The sequence below is a fragment of the Salmo salar genome, chromosome ssa12 (genome assembly GCF_905237065.1).
Source record: "Salmo salar chromosome ssa12, Ssal_v3.1, whole genome shotgun sequence".
NCBI classification, from domain to species: Eukaryota; Metazoa; Chordata; class Actinopteri; order Salmoniformes; family Salmonidae; genus Salmo; species Salmo salar.
In genome coordinates, this window is record NC_059453.1 from 30,791,897 (window position 1) to 30,816,028 (window position 24,132).

Below are 24,132 nucleotides of genomic sequence, written 5' to 3' on the forward strand. Positions count from 1 at the left end.
TTCTGTTTTCTGTGTCTTTCAACTTGATGTATCTTATCTGGCATGCTCCTATACATCTGACTATCATATAAGTTGTCATCTTTTGCACATGAGGCCAATTATATTGTCTTGAGAAAGTATATGTGTCAGTATGATCTTGAATATATTTAGGACATTCACTTGTACTGAGTTTAATACTTGCCAATATTTTTTGAAATGCTGATAGTAGAAACTTGAATGCAAGTTGTCAGCAAAATTATATAATTCTATCTGTATTAATCAAACTCAATTTTTCAAGCATTAGATTCAGAGTTATATACTGTATGGAGAGTGTTTGTGGAGTCAACTCTAGTGCTGGACACAATGTTTTGGTGGAAAGATGTAAATTGAAATCAAGTCTTATGAAATGAGAGCACAAAATGTATCTGCTATGACATCCATACTCACAGATTCATATAGTCAGTCTATGATAAAGCATTAATATCTCTGAAACAAGTGAGACCACACAGTGGAGTTAGAGGGTTAGTGTTGACAGATATGACTGTGGGTGACTTGAGAAACTCATACAAGGCTTGAAAAGTAGAGTGCTCTACTCACAGTGGTGCACAGCCATAAATCAAGATGCAGACACATGTAAGGGAAAGGGAAAGGGGGATACCTAGTCAGTTGCACAACTGAATGCATTCAACTGAAATGTGTCTTCTGCCTTCATCCAATATAGTAATTCATGCATTCAGATGAATTGCTTTTATCTAAACTGATTGCATTTCCCTAGCTCCTTCTTTGTGTGAACATGTCAATGCGGACTGACAAACTGACTGCACATTTCTGATTTAGCATTGGTTGTAAAAGCCATAATATCACTAGATTGTGTTCTAGAGAATATTGCTATAGAATGTCTTCTTCATGACATATTTGTTCAAGAAAAGGGCGTCTGTTTGTTTCTACATTGTATGTCTGGAAGAACCAGTTACGTAATGCCAATGGACAGGGGTTGAGTTACAGGTGAATCTGGTGAGTGACAGTGGTGACAACGTTGCACTGCTGTACTCTGCTCCGTGTGACAGCCACAAACAAACAGATAATAAGTTATGAATTACAAAAGGTTGAGGCTAAAATGAAGCGGTATACCTTAGTTTACACACAAACAAGCTTTTGCATGCACTATTTATATAAAGAATCAAACTAAAATCAAACTAAAACTGAGCTTTTGTTGTGGGGGGTTAAGTGCCTTGCTCAAGGGCACAACAGCAGGCAATGATGTCTAAGATTTGATACCAGTAATCCTCCGGTTGCCAGCTCACTTCCCGACTGATTTTTCCTGTCGGACCCGGGATTCAATCTTGCAACCCGGTTGCTGGCTCCCCTCTCTAACTGCTAGCCTACCTGCCACCCTTTATGGGTGATTGCACAGTAGGCACAAGCTGCAATCCAATCTTAGAGGTGGGTGTACACCATTGCTTTATTTAACCTGTATTCTACCAGGTGAATTGACTGAGAAGAGAACTCATTCTTATTTATAGCAACAACCTGGGAATAGCTGCAGGGGAGAGCTGAGGGGGTGAAAAAGTCCATTAGAAAGCTTGGGATGATTAGATGGTCATCACGGTTGGAGGGCCAGATTTGGGAATTTAGCTAGGACATAATCATGGCCCACCAGATTGTGCGGTCTGCCATCTTTTTGGAGGGGAGAGGACAGGCAGAGGTCACTTTACATAGTTCATGCTTCATACATTTTCTCCTGGGGGGGTTCTGCATGTTCATTCCTGTCAAACATGTACATTCTTTGCTTGTGTCTGATCAACAGAGTAGCAGCAGCGTATATGATGATTGTGTGTGTGAGTGTGTGTGCATGTGTGTAGAGTCAGCATGAATGTGTGTGTGTGTTCTGTGTGTGTGAGAAAATGAAGTGTGTGTGTGTGTGTGTATTTGTGTGTGTCAAATCAAATCAAATTTTATTTGTCACACACACATGGTTAGCAGATGTTCATGTGAGTGTAGCGAAATGCTTGTTCTTCTAGTTCCGACAGTGCAGTATTATCTAACAAGTAATCTAACAAATTGTAACAAAATGTGTGTGTGTGTGTGTGTGTGTGTGTGTGTGTGTGTGTGTGTGTGTGTGTGTGTGTGTGTGTGTGTGTGTGTGTGTGTGTGTGTGTGTGTGTGTGTGTGTGGTGTGGGTGAACGTGTTTAACTATACTTGTGGGGACCAGAATTCACAACAAAAATAGAAAACAAACAACATTTTGACCAACTGGAGACATTTTGTTGATCCCCACAAGGACAAAGGCTATTTCCAGGGGGTTTGGGGTTAAGGTTAGAATTAGTGTTAGGGTTAGAATTAGGTTTAGGAGCTAGGGTTAGTTTTAGGGTTAGGTTTAGGAGCTAGGGTTAGGTTTAGGGTAAGGTTAGGGTATGGGTTTAAGGTTAGGGTTAGGGTTAAGGTAAGGCTACGGGTCAAGGAAAATAGGATTTTGAATGGGACTGAATTGTATGTCCCCACACGGTTAGCTGTGCAAGACTGTGTTTGTGTGTGTGTGTGTGTGTGTGTGTGTGTGTGTGTGTGTGTGTGTGTGTGTGTGTGTGTGTGTGTGTGTGTGTGTGTGTGTGTGTGTGTGTGTGTGTGTGTGTGTGTGTGTGTGTTTGGAGTATCAATGTGAGTGTGTAGAGTCCTGCGAGGGTGCATAAAGTACGTGCAAAAATAAAGAAATCCATAAAAAGGGTCAGTACAGATAGGCCGTGTAGTGATTGAGTTAGCTATTTAAAATCTCGTCGACAGATTTTCGTGGACAGATGAAACGGCGAGAATCCGTCAAGGCTCACGTAGAATAATGTGATTACCAGCGGCAGTGGTTTCTGTTTTTCTGTTTTCATCATTGATTATTTGGATGAATCAGAATTGGGGCGAAGGCGGTGCGTAAACTGGTACCGTGATTTTTAAGCCTGTGTGCGGATGATAAGCGGTTTCCACTAGATTCCACAGCCACAAAGTCAAGATAAATACTGGTGAAAATAATTAAAGGGAGGACTTTAGCCGAGAGTTTCCATGTGGCGAAGGAGGAAACTTCGCTTCCTTCCTTTGCACAAAGGTAATCATAATTGTTAATGAAATTCCCTCCAAAAGAAAAAAAAGGAAATGGCAAACTTTTACGAGAAGCTTCTGGGTAACTGAGATGAGCTATTTAGCCATTTTATGGCTGAGGACAGAAGCTGTTCAGGAGCCCGTTGGTGTCACGTACTGGTACCAATTGCCGTGAGAACAGTTTATGGCTTGGGTGGCTGGAGTCTTTTCTGGGCCTTCCTTTCACACCGCCTGATATAGAAGTCATGGATGGTAGGGAGCTTGGCCCCAGGGATGTACTGGGCTGTCCACCCCACCCTCTGTGGCACCATGAAATCGAGGGTGGTGCAGTTGTCATACCAATCAGTGATGCAGCCAGTCATGATGCTCTCAATGGTGCAGCTATATAACTTTTTGAGGACTTGAGGGCCCATGCCAAATCTTTTCAACCTCCTGAGGAGGAAGACGCGCTGTCATGCCTTCTTCACGACTGTGTGTGTGGGCTATTTGAAGTCCTTAGTGATTTGGACACCGAGGAACTTGAAGCTCTCGACCCACTCCACTACATCCCCATCGATGTGGATGGGGGAGTCCTCACCCTCCTCTAATGTTGTCCACGATCAGCTCCTTGGTCTTACTGATGTTGAGGGAGAGGTTGTTGTCCTGGCACCACACTGTCAGATCACTGACCTCCTTCCTGTAAGCGGTCTCATAGTCACCGGTGATCAGGCCTACCACCGTCGTGTCAGCAAAGTTGATGGTGTGGGAGTCGTGCGTGGCCAAGCAGTCGATTGGTGAACAGGGAGAACAAGAAGGGACTAAGCACACACCATTTTGGGGCCGCCATGTTGATGGTCAGTGTGGCGGAGGTTATGTTGCCTACCCTCACCATTCAGGATCCAGTTGCAGAGGGAGGTGTCAATGAACAGCATTCTCACATAGGTATTCCTCTTCTCTTGGTGGGTGAGAGCAGTGTGGAGTGCAATTGAGTATGCGTTGATCTGTTGGGGCGGTATGCAAATTGGAGTGGGTCTAGGGTGTCTGGAATGATGGAGTTGATGTGTGCCATAACCAGCCTTTCAAAACACTTCATGATTACAGATGTGAGTCCTACATGGCGGTAGTCATTGTGGCAGGTAGTCTTAGAGTTCTTGGGAACAGGAATGATGGGGGTCAGCTTGAGACGTGGGGATTAGAGACTGAGACAAGGAGAGGTTGTTAATGGCTGTTCTGCGCACGCACTGAGAACGTGCCATGGAATACTGAGTGTTAACCTCTTACATCTAGACGTTCTGCTAGCGGAACGCCTGCTCCAATATCCAATGATAGGCGTGGCGCGAATTACAAATTCCTCAAAAATACAAAAACTTCCATTTTTCAAACATATGACTATTTCACAGCATTTTAAAGACAAGACTCTCCTTTATCTAACCACACTGTCCGATTTCAAAAAGGCTTTACAGCGAAAGCAAAACATTAGATTATGTCAGCAGAGTACCCAGCCAGAAATAATCACCCATTTTTCAAGCTAGCATATAATGTCACAAAAAACAAAACCACAGCTAAATGCAGCACTAACCTTTGATGATCTTCATCAGATGACACACCAAGGACATTATGTTATACAATACATGCATGTTTTGTTCAATCAAGTTCATATTTACAGTGGGGCAAAAAAGTATTTAGTCAGCCACCAATTGTGCAAGTTCTCCCACTTAACCTGTTAGGGCTAGGGGGCAGTATTGACACGGCTGGATAAAAAACATACCCGATTTAATCTGGTTACCACTCCTACCCAGTAACTAGAATATGCATATACTTATTACATATGGGTAGAAAACACCCTAAAGTTTCTAAAACTGTTTGAATGGTGTCTGTGAGTATAACAGAACTCAAATGGCAGGTCAAAACCTGAGAGATTCCTTTACAGGAAGTGGCCTGTCTGACCATTTCTTGAACTTCTTTTCCATCTCTATCTTTTACTAAGGATCTCTGCTCTAACGTGACACTTCCTACGTCGTCCATAGGCGCTCAGAGCCCGGGAAAAAACAGAATGTCGTCATCCCAGCCCCAGGCTGAAACACATTATCGCCTTTCTCAAGTGGCCGATCAAGGGACACTGGGCTTAGGCGCGTGACCCGACCGCCCCCCGCCTTTGTGATTTTTTCCTCTGTTTGCCGAAAAGGAGATTCCCTGTCGGAATATTATCGCTTTTCTACGAGAAAAATGGCGTAAAAATTGATTTTAAACAGCGGTTGACATGCTTCGAAGTACGGTAATGGAATATTTAGAATTTTTTTGTCACGAATTGCGCCATGCGCACGACCCTTCTTTACCAATTCGGATAGTGTCTAGAACGCACGAACAAAACGCCGCTATTCGGATATAACGATGGATTATTTTGGACCAAACCAACATTTGTTATTGAAGTAGCAGTCCTGGGAGTGCATTCTGACGAAGACAACAAAAGGTAATCAAACTTTTATAATAGTAAATATGATTATGGTGAGTGCTAAACTTGCCGGGTGTCTAAATAGCTAGCCCGTGATGCCTGGGCTATGTACTTAGAATATTGCAAAATGTGCTTTCACCAAAAAGCTATTTTAAAATCGGACATATCGAGTGCATAGAGGAGGTCTGTATCTATAATTCTTAAAATAATTGTTATGCTTTTTGTGAACGTTTATCGTGAGTAATTTAGTAAAATGTTAGCGAATTCCCCGGAAGTTTGCGGGGGTATGCTAGTTCTGAACGTCACATGCTAATGTAAAAAGCTGGTTTTTGATATAAATATGAACTTGATTGAACAAAACATGCATGTATTGTGTAACATAATGTCCTAGGGTTGTCATCTGATGAAGATCATCAAAGGTGAGTGCTGCATTTAGCTGTCTTCTGGGTTTTGGTGACATTATATGCTGGCTTGAAAAATGGGTGTCTGATTATTTCTGGCTTGGTACTCTGCTGACATAATCTAATGTTTTGCTTTCGTTGTAAAGCCTTTTTGAAATCGGACAGTGTGGTTAGATTAACGAGAGTCTTGTCTTTAAATAGCTGTAAAATAGTCATATGTTTGAGAAATTGAAGTAATAGGATTTTTAAGGTTTTGAAAATCGCGCCACAGGCTTAAAGTGGCTGTTACGTAGGTGGGACGAATTCGTCCCGCCTAGCCCAGAGAGGTTAAAAATATGAGAGAGGCCTGTAATTTTCATCATAGGTACACTTCAACTATGACAGACAAAATGAGAAAAGAAAATCCAGAAAATCACATTGTAGGATTTTTAATGAATTTATTTGCAAATTATGGTGGAAAATAAGTATTTGGTCAATAACAAAAGTTTATCTCAATACTTTGTTATATACCCTTTGTTGGCAATGACACAGGTCAAACGTTTTCTGTAAGTCTTCACAAGGTTTTCACACACTGTTGCTGGTATTTTGGCCCATTCCTCCATGTAGATCTCCTCTAGAGCAGTGATGTTTTGGGGCTGTCGCTGGGCAACACGGACTTTCAACTCCCTCCAAATATTTTCTATGGGGTTGAGATCTGGAGACTGGCTAGGCCACTCCAGGACCTTGAAATGCTTCTTACGAAGCCACTCCTTCGTTGCCCGGGCGGTGTGTTTGGGATCATTGTCATGCTGAAAGACCCAGCCACGCTTCATCTTCAATGCCCTTGCTGATGGAAGGAGGTTTTCACTCAAAATCTCACGATACATGGCCCCATTCATTCTTTCCTTTACATGGATCAGTCGTCCTGGTCCCTTTGCAGAAAAACAGCCCCAAAGCATGATGTTTCCACCCCCATGCTTCACAGTAGGTATGGTGTTCTTTGGATGCAACTCAGCATTCTTTGTCCTCCAAACACGACGAGTTGAGTTTTTACCAAAAAGTTATATTTTGGTTTCATCTGACCATATGACATTCTCCCAATCCTCTTCTGGATCATCCAAATGCTCTCTAGCAAACTTCAGATGGGCCTGGACATGTACTGGCTTAAGCAGGGGGACACGTCTGGCACTGCAGGATTTGAGTCCCTGGCGGCGTAGTGTGTTACTGATGGTAGGCTTTGTTACTTTGGTCCCAGCTCTCTGCAGGTCATTCACTAGGTCCCCCCGTGTGGTTCTGGGATTTTTGTTCACCGTTCTTGTGATCATTTTGACCCCACGGGGTGAGATCTTGCGTGGAGCCCCAGATCGAGGGAGATTATCAGTGATCTTGTATGTCTTCCATTTCCTAATAATTGCTCCCACAGTTGATTTCTTCAAACCAAGCTGCTTACCTATTGTAGATTCAGTCTTCCCAGCCTGGTGCAGGTCTACAATTTTGTTTCTAGTGTCCTTTGACAGCTCTTTGGTCTTGGCCATAGTGGAGTTTGGAGTGCGACTGTTTGAGGTTGTGGACAGGTGTCTTTTATACTGATAACAAGTTCAAACAGGTGCCATTAATACAGGTAACGAGTGGAGGACAGAGGAGCCTCTTAAAGAAGAAGTTACAGGTCTGTGAGAGCCAGAAATCTTGCTTTTTTGTAGGTGACCAAATACTTATTTTCCGCCATAATTTGCAAATAAATTCATAAAAAATCCTACAATGTGATTTTCTGGATTTTTTCTCTCATTTTGTCTGTCATAGTTGACGTGTACCTATGATGAAAATTACAGGCCTCTCTCATCTTTTTAAGTGGGAGAACTTGCACAATTGGTGGCTGACTAAATACTTTTTTCAAAAACCAGCTTTTACATTAGCATGTGATGTTCAGAACTAGCATACCCCCCGCAAACCTCCGGTGAATTTACTAAATTACTCACGATAAACGTTCACAAAAAAAATAACAATTATTTAAAGAATTATAGATACAGAATTCCTTTGTGCAATCGAGGTGTCCAATTTTAAAATAGCTTTTCGGTGAAAGCACATTTTGCAATATTCTGAGTAGATAGCCCAGCCATCACGGCTAGCTATTTAGACACCCACCAAGTTTAGCCCTGACCAAACTCCGATTTACTATTAGAAAAGTTTGATTACCTTTGGTGTTCTTCGTCAGAATGCACTCCCAGGACTGCTACTTCATTAACAAATGTTGGTTTGGTTCAAAATAATCCATTGTTATATCCAAATAGCGGCATTTTGTTCGTGCGTTGAAGACACTATCCGAAGTGTAAATAAGGGTCACGAGCATGGCGCATTTCGTGACAAAATATTTTAAAAAATTCCATTACCGTACTTCGAAGCATGTCAACCGCTGTTTAAAATCAATTTTTATGCAATTTTTCTCGTAAAAAAACGATAATATTCCGACCGGGAATCTGCGTTTAGGTAAACAGACGAAAGAAAATAAAGCATGGGGTCGACTCGGGCACGAGCCTGAGTCTCACAGTACTGTGACCAGCCACTATCCAAACGCGGCTACTTTGTTTCAGCCAGAGCCTGCAAAGCCACGATTCAGCTTTTTGCCGCCTTCTGAGAGCCCATGGGAGCCGTAGGAAGTGTCACGTAACAGCAGAGATCCCCTGTAATGGATAGAGATAATCAAGAAGGGCAAGAAATTGTCAGACAGGGCACTTCCTGCATGGAATCTTCTCAGGTTTTGGCCTGCCAAATGAGTTCTGTTATACTCACCGACACCATTCAAACAGTTTTAGAAACTTTGGAGTGTTTTCTTCCAAAGCTAATAATTATATGCATATTCTAGTTTCTGGGCAGGAGTAATAATCAGATTAAATCGGGTACGTTTCTTATCCGGCTGTGAAAATACTGCCCCCTAGCCATAACAGGTTAACCTGATTAGCGAGATCCCTCAGACCTCTGAATCGGCGGGTGCGCTCATGCACGGCTCGGTGTTGTTTTTGTTGAAGCGTGCATTAAATGCATTGAGTTCTTCTAGTAGATTGACATCATTGGGAAGATAATGGCTGGGCCTTCCTTTGTAATCCGTAATGGACTATAGCCCTTGCCACATGCGGCGGGTGTCGGAGTCTGTGTAATAGGATTCCAGCGTGTTCCTATGTTGTCCTTTTGCTTGTTTGATGGCTGTCTGGAGATCATAGCAGGACTTCTTGTACTTGTTTGTGTCCTCAGCCATTGCCTTGGAGTTGGCTGCGATATTCCTGTGTGCGCTAAACCTGTCCTTTAGCTTAGCGCCAAACTCTGTGTTAAATCAGGGCTTTTGATTGGGGAAGCAGCGTCGCTGATGTATTTCCTAATAAAGCCGTTGACGGAGGTGGTTAGCTTGTTGATGATATCGGCTGAGTAACGTAAAATATTCCAGTCAGCGCTAGCAAAGCAGTCTTGTAGCTTAGTCTCCGATTCGGGGGACCATTCCTCTATGGAGCGGGTATTTCCTGTTTGACCTTGTAGACAGGAAGTAGGAGTATAGAGTCATGATCTGATTTGCCGAAGTGGGGACGAGGAAGGGCCTTGTGTGCTTGCTTGTGGATAGAGTAACAGTGGTCTAGGACTTTATCGCCCCTACTGGAGAAGGAGACGTGTTGATGGGAAAAAATATCCCAGATACAGGTTTCTGTGATTATATTAATTATCAATACCAATCATTAAAAACAACATACAGACAGAACATTTTATTTTTGAGGTTGCAAAGGCTAATGGTGAAGACAAGGAAGTGTATAAAAGAAAAGGGCTATTATGGACCACATGAACCCCTTCCACCTCCCACAATCCTCGATCCCACGCCAGCACCAAGATGCCAGTTTCTGAGGGTTTGTAAAAGCCTGCAGAGTGCAGGTATGGTCATGAGAGTACATTGCACACTGCCATGTCATAGCACATGTTATTCTATATAGTTGAGAGATGCATATATGCACGACACAAACCAGGAGAGTTTAGGAGATGTTATAGAGATAGAAATGTTTGACTAATGCAAACTTCAACTTTTGTGACCAGAGGCAAAAAAACTATTTTAATTTTACTCCTCTGGGTTTGAGAGACATGTGGGTACGAAAGAAAGTGGGGAATGGAGGGATAAGAGTGGGATATGGCTGTGCAATTTACTCTAGACTACATTTTATTATAATTATTATCATGAAATAGCATACCCAACAATAGATGTCATGCTGTCACAGAGTTCGTTGTGTTGTACAGACCAAAACGCAGCCGGGATGTGAATGCTCATCTTGTATTTTAATTGAATAAAGAGAACACGGAGAAAAAACAAGAAAACAAATAGAGACTAGTGACAGTTTTACAGGCAGACTAAACGCAGTGCAAAATACCTACTACCCACAACCTACCAAACAAGCACACACCTAGTTATAGGACTCCAAATCAGAGGCAACTAGAAACTCCTGCCTCCAATTGAGAGTCCAGCACCCAAAACTACACATAGAATAACAAACCTAGAACCTATACCAAAACTAACACACCCCACTACACCACACACAAAACCCCACAATACAAAACAATTATACCTCTGCCACGTCCTGACTAAATATAATACAAATAATACCTAAATATTGGTCAGGACGTGACATTACCCCCCCTAAAGGTGCATACACCGAATGCACCAACATAAAGAAAACCCAATACAAAAATAAACCCCCTAAACGAATGGGAGGGAAGGGAGGGTGGCTGCTGTCAACGACGGCACTGTGCTACACCCCCCCCCTCCCCAATCCACCTATATTGGAGGTCGCTCCGGTTCTGGCCTACTGCCCTCCAGACCGTAGACAGACTTGCTTGGCTTTAGACAGTAGGCAGACTCCTTCGGTTCCAGGTCGTAGGTCGACTCCTTCGGTCCCGGGCTGTAGGCAGACTCATTACATTCACAGTTAATTAATTATATTTTGGGATCGTAGCCAGACTCACCCGGTTCTGGGTCACAGGCAAATTCCCTCAGTCCCGGATCGCTGGCCGACCCCCTTGGTTCCGGGTCACAGGCAGATTCCCTCAGTCCCGGGTCGCAGGCCGACCCCCGTGGTTCCGGGTCACAGGTAAACCCCTTCTGTTCCAGGTCACAAACAGACCCCTTCGGTTCCGGGTCACAGGCAGACTCCGGACAGGCGGGCCACTCTGGCAGCTCCGGACAGGCGGGCCACTCTTTCAGATCCGGCGCGGCGGGCCACTCTGGCAGATCCGGCGCGGCGGGCCACTCTGGCAGATCCAGCGCGGCGGGCCACTCTGGCAGATCCGGCGCGGCGGGCCACTCTGGCAGATCCGGCGCGGCGGGCCACTCTGGCAGATCCGGCGCGGCGGGCCACTCTGGCAGATCCGGGCAGACGGGCCACTCTGGCAGCTCCGGGCAGACGGGCCACTCTGGCAGCTCCGGGCAGACGGGCCACTCTGGCAGCTCCGGGCAGACGGGCCACTCTGGCAGCTCCGGGCAGACGGGCCACTCTGGCAGCTCCGGGCAGACGGGCCACTCTGGCAGCTCTGACGGCTCCTGACTGGCGGGCGGCTCTGGCAGCTCTTGACTGGCGGGCGGCTCTGGCAGCTCCCCGACTGGCGGGCGGCTCTGGCAGCTCCTGACTGGCGGGCGGCTCTGGCAGCACCAGACTGGTGAGGCTGGGCTGACGCACTAGATGCCTGATGCGTGGGGCTGGTACAGGATGTGCCAGTCTGGGCACACGCACCTTAGGGCTAGTGCGGGGAGCGGGAACAGGCCGAGTCAGACTGGGCTGACGCACCTCAAGGCTCGTGCGTGTAGTATGAAACACTGGACCGTAGAGGCGCACTGGCGGTCTTGAGCGCAGGACTGGCATCACCCCTAATGGCTGGATGCCCACTTTCCCCTGGCACATGCGGGCGCTGGTACTGCGCGTACTGGCCTAAAAATGCTCGGCCTCGCCCCTGTACCCATCACCCCAAAGCACGGGACCTGTCCAGTTTGTCTCTGCCTAAACATGGTACGGGGAGCTGGCCTGGGGATCCATCCTCGCCCTGCCAAACTGCCCATGTGCCCCCCCCAAAATGTTTTATTGGGGCTGCCTCTCGGGCTCCCTTACCAGCCGTGTTCCCCAGTCCTCGCCAGAATTCCTCCGCTGCTTGGTCCTGTTGTGGTGGGTAGTTCTGTCACAGAGTTCGTTGGGTTGTACAGACCAAAACGCAGCCGGGATGTGAATGCTCATCTTATATTTTAATTTAATAAAGAGAACACGGAGAAAAAACAAGAAAACGAATAAAGACTAGTGACAGTTTTACAGGCAGACTAAACGCAGTGCAAAATACAACTACCCACAACCTACCAAACAAACACACACCTACTTATAGGACTCCCAATCAGAGGCAACTAGAAACACCTGCCTCCAATTGAGAGTCCAGCACCTAAAACTACACGTAGAAAAACAAACCTAGAACCTATACCAAAACTAACACACCACACACAAAACCCCACAATACAAAACAAATATACCTCTGCCACGTCCTGACCAAATATAATACAAATAATACCTAAATATTGGTCAGGACGTGACACATGCTAAATCAGCTCATTTGGTTGTGCTATTAGATGAAGCACAGTGACAGCACATTGAGTTGTACAAACACACAACATTTCTGTCATTGTTTCGCCATTTGAACGTGGTGCTAAACGGTTGAAAGTGCAGCTATAACACATTTAGGTGACAACTAAACGAGAAATCAGACAACGTTGTTCCATTGTTTTTGGATGGTTTAAAGCATAGTGATAACACTTTGGGAATTCAACAAACTTTTGTCTGTCTTTTTGAATGGGTGAATATAGGTTATAATCTCATTGATCAACATCTCAACCAAATGTCACCCAATTGTCCATGTTGAAATTGTAACGTCTGCTTCCAACTCACACTCAGAAACACATAGATCCCCTGCACGCAGCTCACTCTCCAGATTCCAATCACCCTAATTCTGATAACCTATTCACACACCTGTGTCATTATCACACACTGTTTAGTTCAGTTCTTTGCACCCAATCGTTGTGAAGTATTGTTTGTTTTTGGACACACTTCTATTCGGAGCGCTGGTTTTCGCGTGATTTAATCCTCCTATGTATGATAGTTTTTGCCTGCCTCACTAACGAAGCCTTTTGCCTGTACTTTAGCCTATCGGATTTCCTGTTATCTACCTATTTCCTGATCTCTTTTCCCTGCCTGTACGTTGCCTTTTTGGACCCCCTGTGTATGACCTTCTGCCTGCCCCTGGACCCAGCTACCTGCCTCCTCCTATGGTCCTTTACATTAAACACCTGCTGTGCCCTGCGCTTGAAACCAGCTCTCTGTCTCCCTCGTGTTCATTACAGAAATGACATGGTGAGCCCAGTGAGATGTCACTGCAACTTACGTGTTAATAATATGTCAGCTATGGTGACAATTTACCTACAAAGGTTAAATGTAACTTTTCTGTTACATATTCTAGTTAGACCGTGTTGACTTAAAGGCAATAGCTGTATAGAGTGCAACATCTCCACCAATGTCACAATAATCCATTCTACTGCAAATCATTAACATGAGAACATAACTTCTGCAATGCTCTTTGGCTTTAACCAAATGCAAATCAACTTTCCCACATACAGAACATAGGACTCAAATGGCAACATCTGGAGCATGCTCTGGTTATATGGAAATATGCAAACAAGCAATAGCTTGTTCTTGCACGCTGCAGATGCCAAATTCCTTGCCAAGGTGTTAAGGCAAAAGAACAGTACGTTCTATCATTAATCCCATCTGAGGTGATTTTTCATGGGGTACGATGCCTGGAGTAATGACTCCTCCCATGGTGCTATAAAGTTGGAAAGGGAAGGAAAACTACTTTTGTTGGACCTGCAGACAATTACAGTGGATGGAAAATGCATAAAGTTGAGTGAAACTTAATATAATGGTACCTTGTATTACAAACACTATGAAGCAACAATGGACTGTTAAGTTCAAGGAAAAGGACAGGCGGTGATGACTGGTTGCATCACCGCCTGGTATGGCAACTGCTCAGCATCTGACCGTAAGGCGCTACAGAGGGTAGTGCGTATAGCCCAGTACATCACTGGGGCCAAGCATCCTGACATCCAGGACCTACAGTATATACCAGGCGGTGTCAGAGGAAGGCCCCAAAATTGTCAAAGACTGAAGAAACTGAAGTCATAGACTGTTCTCTCGGCAAGCGACACCAGAGCACCAAGTCTTGGACCAAAAGGCTCCTTAACAGCTTCTACCCCCAAGCCATAAGACTGCTGAACAATTAATCAAATGGCAACCCGGACTATTTACATTGACCCCCCATCCCCCACTGCATCCTACACCTTAGTTTTTATACTGCTACTACTTGCTGTTTATTATCTATGCATAGTCACTTTACAAATTACCTCGACTAACCTGTGGTGGTGTGGTTAAGGTTTCGGCATGGGAAGGGGTGGCAGCTGCGGTGGCGGTTACGGTTTCGTCATGGGAGGGGGTGGTGGTGGCTTTCAAGCACATCTGTGCTAAGCAATGGTGTTCAAATTCATAATGAAGACAGAGGCAGGTCAAGTTGTTACCATCAGGCAGTGGTCAGTCATGTCTTAGTCCTTTAAACTCACCACTATGTGTTTCTCCAAAGGAGCTGCTGGCCATGAGGATGCAGATGACTGGACAGATCAATGTGGAAGACCAATGTGGAATGTTGACTGGACAGATCAATCAGTCTGTTTTCTGTGTCTTTCAACTTGATGTATCTGATCTGGCATGCTCCTATACATCTGACTATCATATAGGTTGTCATCTTGTGCACATGAGGCAAATTCTATTGTCTTGAGAAAGTATGTGTGTCAGTATGATCTTGAATATATTTATGACATTCACTTGTACTGAGTTTAATACTTGCCAATATTTTTAGAAATGCTGACAGTAGAAACTTGAATGCAAGTTGTCAACAAAATTATATAATTATATCTCTATTAATCAAACTCAGTTTTTCAAGCATTAGATTCAGAGTTATATACTGTATGGAGAGTGTTTGTGGAGTCAACTCTAATGCTGGACACCATGTTTTGGTGGAAAGATGTAAAATTGAAATCAAGTCATATGAAATGAGAGCACAAAATGTATCTGCTATGACATCCATACTCACAGATTCATATAGTCAGTCTATGATAAAGCATTAATATCTCTGAAACAAGTGAGACCACACAGTGGAGTTAGAGGGTTAGTGTTGACAGATATGACTGTGGGAGACTTGAGAAACTCATACAAGGCTTGAAAAGTAGAGTGCTCTACTCACAGTGGTGCACAGCCATAAATCAAGATGCAGACCACATGTAAGGGAAAGGGAAAGGGGGATACCTAGTCAGTTGCACAACTGAATGCATTCAACTGAAATGTGTCTTCTGCCTTCATCCAATATAGTAATTCATGCATTCAGATGAATTGCTTTTATCTAAACTGATTGCATTGCCCTGGCTCCTTCTTTGTGTGAACATGTCAATGCGGACTGACAAACTGACTGCACATTTCTGATTTAGCATTGGTTGTAAAAGCCATAATATCACTAGATTGTGTTCTAGAGAATATTGCTATAGAATGTCTTCTTCATGACATATTTGTTCAAGAAAAGGGCGTCTGTTTGTTTCTACATTGTATGTCTGGAAGAACCAGTTACGTAATGCCAATGGACAGGGGTTGAGTTACAGGTGAATCTGGTGAGTGACAGTGGCGACAACGTTGCACTGCTGTACTTTGCTCCGTGTGACAGCCACAAACAAACAGATAATAAGTTATGAATTACAAAAGGTTGAGGCTAAAATGAAGCAGTATACCTTAGTTTACACACAAACAAGCTTTTGCATGCTCTATTTATATAAAGAATCAAACTAAATTCCAACTAAAACTGAACACTTCATGCCACTAGCTGAATGTCAGTGTAAAGTACATTCCAGTAGGGGGAATAATAATAAAGGTATTCCTTTACTTTGCAAAATATTGTTTATCTGCTTTCAGTTAGAGTTTATATTGTTTTTAAGATTAAGATTAAGAACTTTATTGGTCAATTGCACACAAGGTCCAAACCGAAATGACTTCAACTTTTTACCCGACCCACACATACAGATTTTTTGGAGAGGTGTGGGGTGCTGCCACACTGGATGCCTGGGGAGCTTTTGTTGTGGGGGGTTAAGTGCCTTGCTCTAGGGCACAACAGCAGGCAATGATGTCTAAGATTTGATACCAGTAATCCTCCGGTTGCCAGCTCACTTCCCGACTGATTTTTCCCGTCGGACCCGGGATTCAATCTTGCAACCCGGTTGCTGGCTCCCCCTCTCTAACTGCTAGCCTACCTGCCACCCTTTATGGGTGATTGCACAGTAGGCACAAGCTGCAATCCAAACTTAGAGGTGGGTGTACACCATTGCTTTATTTAACCTTTATTCTACCAGGTGAATTGACTGAGAAGAGAACTCATTCTTATTTATAGCAACAACCTGGGAATAGCTGCAGGGGAGAGCTGAGGGGGTGAAAAAGTCCATTAGAAAGCTTGGGATGATTAGATGGTCATCACGGTTGGAGGGCCAGATTTGGGAATTTAGCTAGGACATAATCATGGCCCACCAGATTGTGCGGTCTGCCATCTTTTTGGAGGGGAGAGGACAGGCAGAGGTCACTTTACATAGTTCATGCTTCATACATTTTCTCCTGGGGGGGTTCTGCATGTTCATTCCTGTCAAACATGTACATTCTTTGCTTGTGTCTGATCAACAGAGTAGCAGCAGCGTATATGATGATTGTGTGTGTGAGTGTGTGTGCATGTGTGTAGAGTCAGCATGAATGTGTGTGTGTGTTCTGTGTGTGTGAGAAAATTAAGGTGTGTGTGTGTGTGTGTGTGTGTTTGTGTGTGTCAAATCAAATGTTATTTGTCACACACACATGGTTAGCAGATGTGTGTGTGTGTGTGTGTGTGTGTGTGTGTGTGTGTGTGTGTGTGTGTGTGTGTGTGTGTGTGTGTGTGTGTGTGTGTGTGTGTGTGTGTGTGTGTGTGTGAGTGTGCATGTGTGTTTGTTGGAGTATCAATGTGAGTGTGTAGAGTCCTGCGAGTGTGCATAAAGTAAGTGCAAAAATAAAGAAATCCATAAAAAGGGTCAGTACAGATAGGCCGTGTAGTGATTTGGTTAGCTATTTAGTAATATCTCGTCGACAGATTTTTGTGGACAGATGAAACGGCGAGAATCTGTCAAGGCTCACGTAGAATAATGTGATTACCAGCGGCAGTGGTTCCTGGTTTTCCGTTTTCATCATTGATTATTTGGATGAATCAGAATTGGGGCAAAGGCGGTGCGTAAACTGGTACCGTGATTTTAACCCTGTGTGCGGATGATTAGCGGTTTCCACTAGATTCCACAGCCACAAAGTCAAGATAAATACTGGTGAAAATAATTAAAGGGAGGACTTTAGCCGAGAGTTTCCATGTGGCGAAGGAGGAAACTTCGCTTCCTTCCTTTGCACAAAGGTAATCATAATTGTTAACGAAATTCCCTCCAAAAGTAAAAAAGGAAATGGCAAACTTTTACGAGAAGCTTCTGGGTAACTGAGATGAGCTATTTAGCCATTTTATGGCTGAGGACAGAAGCTGTTCAGGAGCCCGTTGGTGTCACGTACTGGTACCACTTGCCGTGAGAACAGTTTATGGCTTGGGTGGCTGGTGTCTTTTCTGGGCCTTCCTTTCACACCGCCTGATATAGAAGTCATGGATGGTAGGGAGCTTGGCCCCAGGGATGTTCTGGGCTGTCCACCCCACCCTCTGTGGCACCATGAAATTGAGGGTGGTGCAGTTGCCATACCAATCAGTGATGCAGCCAGTCATGATGCTCTCAATGGTGCAGCTATATAACTTTTTGAGGACTTGAGGGCCCATGCCAAATCTTTTCAACGTCCTGAGGAGGAAGACGCGCTGTCATGCCTTCTTCACGACTGTGTGTGTGGGCTATTTGAAGTCCTTAGTGATTTGGACACCGAGGAACTTGAAGCTCTCGACCCACTCCACTACATCCCCATCGATGTGGATGGGGGAGTCCTCACCCTCCTCTAATGTTGTCCACGATCAGCTCCTTGGTCTTACTGATGTTGAGGGAGAGGTTGTTGTCTTGGCACCACACTGTCAGATCACTGACCTCCTCCCTGTAAGCGGTCTCATAGTCACCGGGGATCAGGCCTACCACCGTCGTGTCGTCAGCAAACTTGATGGTGTCGGAGTCGTGCGTGGCCAAGCAGTCGTGGGTGAACATGGAGAACAAGAAGGGACTAAGCACACACCCTTTTGGGGCCGCCATGTTGATGGTCAGGTTATGTTGCCCACCCTCACCACCTTGGTTCGGCCTATCGGGAAATTCAGGATCCAGTTGCAGAGGGAGGTGTCATTGAACAGCATTCTCACATAGGTATTCCTCTTCTCTTGGTGGGTGAGAGCAGTTTGGAGTGCAATTGAGTATGTGTCGATCTGTTGGAGCGGTATGCAAATTGGAGTGGGTCTAGGATGTCTGGAATAATGGAGTTGATGTGTGCCATAACCTGCCTTTCAAAACACTTCATGATTACAGATGTGAGTCCTACAGGGCGATAGTCATTGTGGCAGGTAGTCTTAGAGTTCTTGGGAACAGGAATGATGGGGGTCAGCTTGAGACGTGGGGATTAGAGACTGAGACAAGGAGAGGTTGTTAATGGCTGTTCTGCGCACGCACTGAGAACGTGCCCTGGAATACTGAGTGTTAACCTGATTAGCGAGATCCCCCAGGGCTCGGAATCGGCGGGTGCGCTCATGCACGGCTCGGTGTTGTTTTTTTGTTGAAGCGTGCATTAAATGCATTGAGTTGTTCTAGTAGAGAGACATCATTGGGAAGATCATGGCTGGGCCTTCCTTTGTAATCCGTAATGGACTATAGCCCTTGCCACATGCGGCGGGTGTCAGAGTCTGGGTAATAGGATTCCAGCGTGTTCCTATATTGTCCTTTTGCTTGTTTGATGGCTGTCTGGAGATCGTAGCAGGACTTCTTGTACTTGTTTGTGTCCTTAGCCATAGCCTTGGAGTTGACTGCGATATTCCTTTGTGCGCTAAACCTGTCCTTTAGCTTAGCACCAAACTCTGTGTTAAATCAGGGCTTTTGATTGGGGAAGAAGCGTCGCTAAAATATTTCCTAATAAAACCATTGACGGAGATGGTTAGCTTGTCGATGATATCGGCTGAGTAACGTAAAATATTCCAGTCAGCGCTAGCAAAGCAGTCTTGTAGCTTAGTCTCCGATTCGGGGACCATTCCTCTATGGAGCGGGTATTTCCTGTTTGACCTTGTAGACAGGAAGTAGGAGTATAGAGTCATGATCTGATTTGCCGAAGTGGGGACGAGGAAGGGCCTTGTGTGCTTGCTTGTGGATAGAGTAACAGTGGTCTAGGGACTTTATCGCCCCTACTGGAGAAGGAGACGTGTTGAGGGGAAAAAACATCCCAGATACAGGTTTCTGTGATTATAGTAATTATCAATACCAATAATTAAATACAACATACAGACAGAACATTTTATTTTTTGAGGTTGCAAAGGCTAATGGTGAAGACAAGGAAGTGTATAAAAGAAAAGGGCTATTATGGACCACATGAACCCCTTCCACCTCCCACAATCCTCGATCCCACGCCAGCACCAAGATGCCAGTTTCTGAGGGTTTGTAAAAGCCTGCAGAGTGCAGGTATGGTCATGAGAGTACATTGCACACTGCCATGTCATAGCACATGTTATTCTATATAGTTGAGAGATGCATATATGCACGACACAAACCAGGAGAGTTTAGGAGATGTTATAGAGATAGAAATGTTTGATTAATGCAAACTTCAACTTTTGTGACCAGAGGCAAAAACACTATTTTAATTTTACTCCTCTGGGTTTGAGAGACATGTGGGTACGAAAGAAAGTGGGGAATGGAGGGATAAGAGTGGGACATGGCTGTGCAATTTACTCTAGACTACATTTTATCATAATTATTATCATGAAATAGCATACCCAACAATAGATGTCATGCTAAATCAGCTCATTTGGTTGTGCTATTAGATGAAGCACAGGGACAGCACATTGAGTTGTACAAACACACAACATTTCTGTCATTGTTTTGCCATTTGAACGTTGTGCTAAACGGTTGAAAGTGCAGCTATAACACATTTAGATGACAACTAAACGAAAAATCAGACAACGTTGTTCCATTGTTTTTGGATGGTTTAAAGCATAGTGATAACACTTTGGGAATTCAACAAACTTTTGTCTGTCTTTTTGAATGGGTGAATATAGGTTATAATCTCATTGATCAACATCTCAACCAAATATCACCCAATTGTCCGTGTTGAAATTGTAACATCTGCTTCCAACTCACACTCTCAAACACATAGATCCCCTGCACGCAGCTCACTCTCCAGATCCCAATCACCCTAATTCTGATAACCTATTCACACACCTGTATGTCATTATCACACACTGTTTAGTTCAGTTCTTTGCACCCAATCGTTGTGAAGTATTGTTTGTTTTTGGACACACATCTATTCGGAGCGCTGGTTTTCGCGTGATTTAATCCTCATATGTATGATAGTTTTTGCCTGCCTCACTAACGACGCCTTTTGCCTGTACTTTAGCCTATCGGATTTCTATCTACCTATTGCCTGATCTCCCGGACTACGTTACTAGCCTTTTCCCTGCCTGTACTGTTGCCCTTTTGGACCTCTGTGTATGACCTGCTGCCTGCCCCTGGACCCAGCTACCTGCCTCCTCCTATGGTCCTTTACATTAAACACCTGCTGTGCCCTGCGCTTGAAACCAGCTCTCTGTCTCCCTCGTGTTCATTACAGAAATGACATGGTGAGCCCAGTGAGATGTCACTGCAACTTACGTGTTAATAATATGTCAGCTATGGAGACAATTTACCTACAAAGGTTAAATGTAACTTTTCTGTTACATATTCTAGTTAGACCGTGTTGACTTAAAGGCAATAGCTGTATATAGTGCAACATCTCCACCAATGTCACAATAATCCATTCTACTGCAAATCATTAACATGAGAACATAACTTCTGCAATGCTCTTTGGCTTTAACCAAATGCAAATCAACTTTCCCACATACAGAACATAGGACTCAAATGGCAACATCTGGCGCATGCTCTGGTTATATGAAAATATGCAAACAAGCAATAGCTTGTTCTTGCACGCTGCAGATGCCAAATTCCTTGCCATGGTGTTAAGGGAAAAGAACAGTACGTTCTATCATTAATCCCATCTGAGGTGATTTTTCATGGGGTACGATGCCTGGAGTAATGACTCATCCCATGGTGCTATAAAGTTGGAAAGGGAAGTAAAACTACTTTTGTTGGACCTGCAGACAACTACAGTGGATGGAAAATGCATAAAGTTGAGTGAAACTTAATATAATGGTACCTGAGTATATGCATAAAATCACAAACACTATGAAGCAATAATGGACTGTTAAGTTTAAGGAAAAGGACAGGCGGTGATGACTGGTTGCATCACCGACTGGTATGGCAGCTGCTCAGCATCTGACCGTAAGGCGCTACAGAGGGTAGTGCGTATAGCCCAGTACATCACTGGGGCCAAGCTTCCTGACATCCAGGACCTACAGTATATACCAGGCGGTGTCAGAGGAAGGCCCCAAAATTGTCAAAGACTGAAGAAACTGAAGTCATAGACTGTTCTCTCGGCAAGCGACACCAGAGCACCAAGTCTTGGACCAAAAGGCTCCTTAACAGCTTCTACCCCCAAGCCATAAGACTGCTGAACAATTAATCAAATGGGAACCCGGACTATTTACATTGACCCCCATCCCCCACTGCCTCCTACACCTTTGTTTTTATACTTCTGCTACTTGCTGTTTATTATCTATGCATAGTCACTTTACAAATTACCTCGACTAACCTGTGGTGGTGCGGTTAAGGTTTCGGCATGGGAAGGGGTGGCAGTGGCGGTGGCGGTTACGGTTTCGTCATGGGAGGGGGTGGTGGTGGCTTTCACGGACATCTGTATTAAGCAATGGTGTTCAAATTCATAATGAAGACAGAGGCAGGTCAAGTTGTTACCATACTTATTATGATCATAGATGCTAACTATGCTAACCATGAGTTTCCCTTCCTCACAGCCTCAGCTCCTCGTAATCCGGCTACGGCTCTTCCAGCTCGCACGTCAGCTCCTCCAGCTCCGGCCTCAGCTCTGCTGTCAGTTCCTCCAGCTCCGTCCCCAGCTCCTCCACCTCCACCACACGCAAGGTGGTGATCGTCACAGAGGAATTAGTGGATGGCAAGGTTGTCTCCACAAGTGAAACCAAACATACCTCTTAAGGTCCCACACACACAGCGAGCACTGCAGCAAGCAACGGTTTAACCCCATAGAAATATAATCACCAGAATGGGTATAGGAAATGAAAGGCCAGCACATGGAATATTAGTGCTTTGTTCATGCAACCTAAAATACAACGTTACAACTTATACAAAGTCTTCGTCAGATGAAAAATCCCTATTTTCGTTATCTGTCTGATTTGTTAAGGGCAGTTCTGGTTAACTCTAGTTTAAGATATGAATTCCATCCTACTATTCTTTCTAGAATGGCTAAAGCCCCTCAGATACCCATCATGGAACATTGACTTGAATGGGGATTTATTTTCTGGTAATTCTATTTCTATGGTTAACACCTCCAGAACAACATATTCTACTACATCTGAATGGGACACCAACAACAGACCCCATTGTGAATACAATAAAGATGCTCTGACTTGCTGACACCATCATTCTGTTTTCTGTGTCTTTCAACTTGATGTATCTGATCTGGCATGCTCCTATACATCTGACTATCATATAAGTTGTCATCTTGTGCACATGAGGCCAATTCTATTGTCTTGAGAATGCATATGTGTCAGTATGATCTTGAATATATTTATGACATTCACTTGTATTGAGTTTAATACTAGGCTAAAACATTTAAATATTGATAGTAGAATTGTTGAAAGTTGTCAGCAAAATTATATAATTCTATCTCTATTAAGAACATTTCAGAGTTTTAGATTCAGAGTTGTATACTGTAGAGAAAGTGTTTGTGGAGTCAACTGTAGAGCTGGAAACCAAGTTTTGGTGGAAAGATTTAGATTTGAAAACAAGTCATTTGAAATTAGATGATAGAATGTAAATGCTATGACATCCATTCTCCAAGATTCATATCGTTAGTCTATGATAAAGAATGAATATCTCTATAACAAGTGAAGCCACACAGTCCATTCTCATTCAACCACATAATCTATATTGATCAAATTCAAATCAAATTTATTTTTATATAGCCCTTCGTACATCAGCTGATATTCTCAAAGTGCTGTACAGAAACCCAGCCTAAAACCCCAAACAGCAAGCAAAGCATGTGAAAGAAGCACGGTGGCTAGGAAAAACTCCCTAGGAAAAACTCCCTAGAAAGGCCAAAAACCTAGGAAGAAACCTAGAGAGGAACCAGGCTATGAGGGGTGGCCAGTCCTCTTCTGGCTGTGCAGGGTGGATATTATAACAGAACATGGTCAAAATGTTAAAATGTTAAAATGTTCATAAATGACCAGCATGGTCAAATAATAATAATCATAGTAGTTGTCGAGGGTGCAACAAGCACGTCCGGTGAACAGGTCAGGGTTCCATAGCCGCAGGCAGAACAGTTGAAACTGGAGCAGCAGCACGGCCAGGTGGACTGGGGACAGCAAGGAGTCATCATACCAGGTAGTCCTGAGGCATGGTCCTAGGGCTCAGGTCCTCCGAGAGAAAGACAGAAAGAGAGAAAGAGAGAATTAGAGAGAGCATATTTAAATACACACAGGACACCGGATAAGACAAGAGAAATACTCCAGATGTAACAGACTGACCCTAGCCCCCCGACACATAAACTACTGCAGCATAAATACTGGAGGCTGAGACAGGAGGGATCAGAAGACACTGTGGCCCCATCCGATGATACCCCGGACAGGGCCAAACAGGCAGGATATAACCCCACCCACTTTGCCAAAGCACAGCCCCCACACCACTAGAGGGATGTCTCCAACCACCAACTTACCGTCCTAAGACAAGGCCGAGTATAGCCCACAACGATCTCCGCCATGGCACAACCCAAGGGGGGCGCCAACCCAGACAGGAAGACCACGTCAGT

At 44.2% G+C, this 24,132-nt stretch overlaps 1 long non-coding RNA gene across 1 annotated transcript; it reads left to right on the top strand.

Annotated features, from left to right (window-relative positions):
* Positions 1-16,245: 16,245 nt before the first annotated feature.
* On the top strand, positions 16,246-22,744 carry LOC106595722 (uncharacterized). Its single transcript, XR_001326452.2, has 2 exons — positions 16,246-16,325; positions 22,100-22,744. It is a non-coding gene; the product is annotated as an uncharacterized lncRNA (long non-coding RNA).
* The last annotated feature ends 1,388 nt before the right edge of the window (positions 22,745-24,132 follow it).